Raw genomic sequence first — 6,170 nt, forward strand, 5'->3', positions numbered from 1 at the left:
TACGCACAATATAGACAACCCTTTTTAGGTTCCAAAGAATTGGGGTAGCTGGTGGTAGATACCTGAAACTATCAAACGACAACCCAGAACCCATGAATCTCAAAGACAATTGTATAAAAATGTAGCTTATGAGGGGTGACAATGGGATTGGGAAAGCCATAAGGACCACACTCCACTTTGTCTAGTTTATGGATGGATGAGTAGAAAAATGGGGGAAGGAAACAAACAAACAAACAGACAAACATACCCAGTGTTCTTTTTTACTTCAATTGCTCTTTTTCACTTTAATTATTATTCTTGTTATTTTTGTGTGTGTGCTAATGAAGGTGTCAGGGATTGATTTAGGTGATGAATGTACAACTATGTAATGGTACTGTGAACAATCGAATGTACAATTTGTTTTGTATGACTGCGTGGTATGTGAATATATCTCAGTAAAATGAAGATTAAAAAAAAAAAAAGTCTAAGTCTGAGAACCTAGTAAAAGGTTAGAAGTCCAGGTCCAAGTTCCAGGTCCCTGACCAAGCACTCACTAGGGTCTCAGGTCAGGTCCCAAGTCCTGGACAAATCCAGGTATGTGGTTGTGGGCTGATGTCCACTTTCAAATTCCAAGTCCACGTCCAAGGTCCAGGTCAAGATCTAATGTCCAAATCTTCATGCCACATATGAGTTCTGGGTCTAGGTATGAGGTCCAGGCTCAAGGTCTGGATCCAAAGTTTAGGAGCAGGGTCTAAGGCCTCTGCCAATTTCAAGGACCAGGTCCCAGGTGCAGGTCTGAGTTTACCAAGGTCTAGGTCAAAGGTCCAGTTCTCAGGGCTATTTCAAAGAACCAAGTCTAATGTTAGGTCTATGTTCCAGATCAGATCCAGGTCTTAGGCCCAGGTCCAACATCCAGGTCCAAGTACGAGTTTTGAGGTCCAGGTCCAAGGTCCATATCCAATGCCTATCTCCAAGATCAACTCAAGGTCCAGGCCCAAGGTAAATTTACCTGGCCTGCATTTATCCCATTCCTTGCACAGGACCTTAGGCCTGGAACTGGATCTTGGATGTGGACCAGGATATGGGCCTTGGATCTTAGGCCTGCACTTGGATCTGGACTCCTACCCTCAGATGTGGACCTTGGAGCTTGACTTTGGATTTGGGCATAGACCTGAACTTATTCACAGACATTGGGCTTTGACCACAGATCTGTACCCAGATGTTGGACCTGGAACTTATATTTGCATTTATGCGGTTCCTTGGACGTGAGTTTCGGCTGGAATTTGGAACTGGACCTTTGACTTCACCTTGAATCTTTACTTGTGCCATGGACCTGGATTTGCACCTTAACCCTCCATCCCTAAGAAGATGTTGTCCTCAAAAGCAAGTAGATGAAAGTCTCAAGTATGTCCTACCATACAGAACCAGACTTAGTGTGACATTGACCAGTGTGGCATGGGACAGCTGGGGGTACGTGATGGAGAGGAAGACACCAACCTGGGGCATGGTCCAGAGGGCATTGTGCAGGCTGAGGCTGGCGGCATGCTCACTGGGTTTTGAAAAGAAGCAGCCAGGTCTTCAGCTGCCAAGATGAGTGTGCCCTGGGGGAGACATCAGAGATGGTCCCCGAGAAAGTAGACCAGCCAGTTAAAAGGGTGGCGGGACCTATGTGAGATTTTCAACTTCTTGCTCTTGGGGGCAGCATATTATCGGGGACCTCATATTTCCTAAGACTGTTTGGATCAAGTTTTGTAGGTTGAACATGTGTAGGTATAAATGGCCCAGTTCTGATTCTTACAAGGTTGGAAGATACTTGGCTGTGGCTGCCCTGGGCAGGGTCTAAGCAGAGGCAATGCTTTCCTCTGGAGTTTTCTAGGAGCTCACCTTTCCTGGCTCCATTTGGTGGCTAGTCTTGCTTCCGTGTGAGTCTAGATTTCCCAGTGAGTTTTGACATGTTACTCTGTGCCAGAGCTTGTCCATGAGACCTTAGCCATGACTCTAGATCTCTAGCTCTACTTCTGTATTCACACTTCCTGGATCAGGACTTGCCATTTTAACGGCCCCGTCCATCTGAGCAGGCAGAGAACCATGAAGACACAGTTGCCACCAGCCCAGCAGCAAAGTATTTCATTGACTCTCCCTCAAGCAAATATCCAAACCTCCCCATTGTGGCTTCCAAGAATATGGCTTGGTGCCTTGTGATCTTCCTAGAGTGTGACTTCCTAGTAAATATGGCCAAAATCTCCAAGGAGGTGTATAACTAGGGCCTGGTATTGATGAGTTTTGTGCCACTCAAATTTGCCTTCCCTCTCTTCTGGAAGAGAGATGTCTTTGTTTCTTCTTTGACCTTCAAGATGGTGGCAAATTGAGGTTTTCTAATAATTTTATAGCATTAGCTAAAAGAAAAGGTCCAGTTTCTTTGGCTGTTTGTTCAAGGACTTTAACACAAATTACCTCTTTCTTTACCAGGTTTTTAGGCTTTTAGGTTTCTCAGGTTTTTACTGATAGTCTTTGGGGTCACCTACCAAATCAGAGATAGCATATTTACTCTGAAAATGTGGTGGATATTTCTTACAATATCCCAAGGTGCAATGGCCAAGCACTGGAGCTCCCTCCTGGTTGCAGGGCCATAATTGCAGGAATTTGTTCGGACAGGATATTCTGACATGCACTAAGCGTCATTCAAGAGCCTTCAAAGCAAAGCAGAAACAGCCTCATTGGTTAGAAAATGAGCCCCTGCTTCAGCTGGCAGTAAAGCCTCAGTGGAAATGCGTGGCTTGGGTTCTGGATTTTCTGGATTTCAGCACAAGCCTGTGCTGATAATTAAGGAATTTGCACATAAATCTCCGCAAGGAAACCTTCTCACCCTTTGAGCTCCTCCTGCTGCCTTATTTCGTGAAGACTATGGCGACTCATTCATTCCTCCAGAGCCTTCCCTGGGCACTTAGTCCACATGAAGACGGGACTAGCTGCTGTCCCACCGCAGGGAACGGCCTTTGAGAATCGCCTACCTCCACGCCAGCTGATTTTTCAGTTTTCAGAGCTGGCAATCCTATTTTCCTAAGGGCCTGCTGCCTACAGTTTCCTCTGGCAAATTTAAGTGGAAAATGAATTTATCAAACTAACTCTGAGATCTCTTAGAAACTCCCCAAAGCCTAGAGAACTAGATAGGAAAATAAGAGGCTAAGTAGCCAGAGCCTGGGTCAAAATTATGCCACGGAAAGAGACCACTGATGAATCCACGCTGAAACCGGCCGGCCTGGCTGGCACTGGGGGCCCGTTGAGGCCCAGCGGCCACCCCCAGCCCTGAAAAATGGACAATGTTGCCACTGTCACTTCCTCACCCGCTTCCCCTAGGGACCTTCTCATTCCTGCTTTATTCCCCCACCAGCTTCCAACCCCAAATCAAGGACAGATGCTCCTGATTGCACACCTAAGCCCAGGCCGCAGGGGAGGTGGGATAAGCAGGTAACTAAATATTGAGTATTCTCAAAAGGTGCTGCCTTCCATCACGTCTCAGGGGGAATTGTTCCCAGATATGCAAAGTAGCTTCAGATTCTGTCTCTCACAAGTTTCCTGCCACAGGAACTGATCTTTATAACACAGTTACCTATATTTATAGAAGATCTGAAAGATGGAAGCGAGTGGTCTCTAAGGCGGCTGCAGGCTTTGTGGGGCCTGCACGTGCAGGGCTAAGCCTATGAACTATAAAATCTGTGCTATAATTCTTGAGTCCTGTGGCCTTGGGCATCTCATTGGAGTCTGCAGCTCTCTAACAGTATCTCCACCTGGTTGTGCAAATGAAATGAGATCCATTCATTCTCAAAAGGAGGACACACCCTTAAAGGGCTCTGCTCCAGGCCTGGAGATACAACAGGAAACAAAAGAGAGCAAGTCTCTGGCCTCCTAGTGGGGACACAGGTAAATAGCATCCGTCACCATGACATTTTCTTAGGAACAAAAATTAAGTAGGACAATGGTAAGGAGAGCTCTTGGGAGCTGCTAATTTAATGGGGTCAACAAAGAAGGCTTATCTGAGGACCGGCTATGTAAGTCCTGAGTGAGAAGAACCAAGCCCCGCTGGGAACCTGCAGAAAGCACGTTCCAGCCGCGGAGAGCAGCTAATGCAAAGGCCTGCGGTAGCAAAGAGCTTAGCTGCTCAAGGAAGGTTGCCCAGGATGGACCAAGCCAGAAGGAAAATATTTGTAAAGTAGATCAGAGGCAGCCAGGGGTTTTATGATCTAGGTAGATTACAAAAAAGATATTGACAACATTTTAATTAGGAAGGATGACCTTGGCTGGTTTCAGCAGGAATGGCCCATGGTCTGCGTTGTATTATTAAGGGAGCTTTCTTTGGGGTATGGCCTATGAGGACGCAGAAATGGAGGCAGCAGGCCCGGTTAGGGTTAGGAGACAGCCCTGGGTGGAAGGTAACGGTAGCTTAGACTTGCGAAGGGGAAGGTAAAAGTGTGGACAGATTTCAGATACATATATTAAATTTTATTGTGGTAACATATCACATAAAACTGGCCATTTTAATCGTGTCAAAGTTTTATTACATTTACAGTGTTGTGTGACCATCACCACCATCCATTGCCGAAACTTTTTCACCATTCCCAACAGAAACTCTGCACCCTTTAAGTAATAACTCCCAATTTCTGCCCCCCTCCCTGGCCATGGTAAACTCTACTCTACTTTTTGTCTCTTATGAATTTGCTTATTCTAGATGTTTCACATAAGTGGAGTCATACAATATTTGTTCTTTTGTGTCCAGCTTATTTCACTGAGCATAATGTTCTCAAGAACGTAGCAGAACTTCATTCCTTTTTACAGCTGCATAATACTCCATCATGTGTACATACCACAGGTTGTTTATTCATCATCGGTTGGTGTGTGTGTGGTTGTTTATACCTTTTGGCTGCTGCGAATAATGCTGCTTGGCCTGCAGATGTCTGCCTGAGCCCGTTTTCAGACAGGAGAGGAATTGCCAGGTCATATGATAATTCTGTGCTAAAATTTTTGAGGATATATCAAATTGCTTTCAATAGCAGCTGCAACATTTTACATTCCTACCATCAGAGCATAAGAGTTCCAGTTTCTCCATATCTTCCCCAGCACTGATTAATATTTTTTTAATAATAGCCATCTTAGTGGGTATGAAGTGGCATCCCATTGTAATTTTGATTTGCATTTCCCTAGTGACTAATAATGTTGAGCATCTTTTCATGTCTTTTTGGACATTTGTGTATCTTCCTTGGAGAAATGTATATTTGACTCCTTTGCCCATTTTTTAATTGGGTGGCTTGTCTGTTTGCTGTTGAGTTGTAGGAGTTCTTTATATATTCTGGGATATTAAACCATTATCAGTTAAATGATTTGCAACTATTTTCTCCCAATCTGCATGTTTTCACTTTCTTGATAATGTCTTTAGATGCACAAAGGTTTTTCTTTTGATGAAGTCCAATTTGCCTATTTTTTTGTGCTTTAGTTGTCATATCTAAGAACTACATCAGGTTCAACCTGTAGAATATAGATTATAATATCAGATCACAGAGACCACAAAGTTGTTGAAGCAAAGGGTGGCATTTTGTCTGATAAAAAGTAAGAAGAAATAAAGACAATAAGAGAAAGCAAAACACTGTACACACGGCTTCCTTGCACCAGGCAAACTGACACATCTTTGGATAATTTGCAACACCTATTTGAGTATTTGGGACACTGAGGTCATAATTTGCAACCATAGGACCCCAATATATTAATCTGCTATAAAATGTTAATGGAATTTTATTTACTGGATGGAAAAAAAAAAAAGCTAGGGTCTGCAACCTGCCAGCCTTTAGCTAGCTAACAGCTTTGCCACGATACAATTCCGAGGGGGCGGGAGACTCAACAGGGGGTGAAGGGACTTTTTGCAAAGATATGGCCTAAGGGTCTCACCTTCTAAGAGTCCTTGTTCTTAGCATTGTCTGACTTAGGGCACAATTTCAAACTCCACCCTAAAAGCTTCTCCCCTGAAGCAAGTCCTTCTCCCGGCACTGGAACAGCTTGCCCAGGGCTCGCTCTGGCTCAAGGACAGAGCTGGGGCTGCCATGGATTCCCTTTTGCAGGTGAGAAGGAGGTGATGTGCCCCCCCCAGCCGGGGTTCTCTCTTCTACAGAACGGACTTTGCTTTCACGGTGACCCGATGGCAC

This window comes from Choloepus didactylus, chromosome 17 (genome assembly GCF_015220235.1).
Source record: "Choloepus didactylus isolate mChoDid1 chromosome 17, mChoDid1.pri, whole genome shotgun sequence".
NCBI lineage: Eukaryota > Metazoa > Chordata > Mammalia > Pilosa > Megalonychidae > Choloepus > Choloepus didactylus.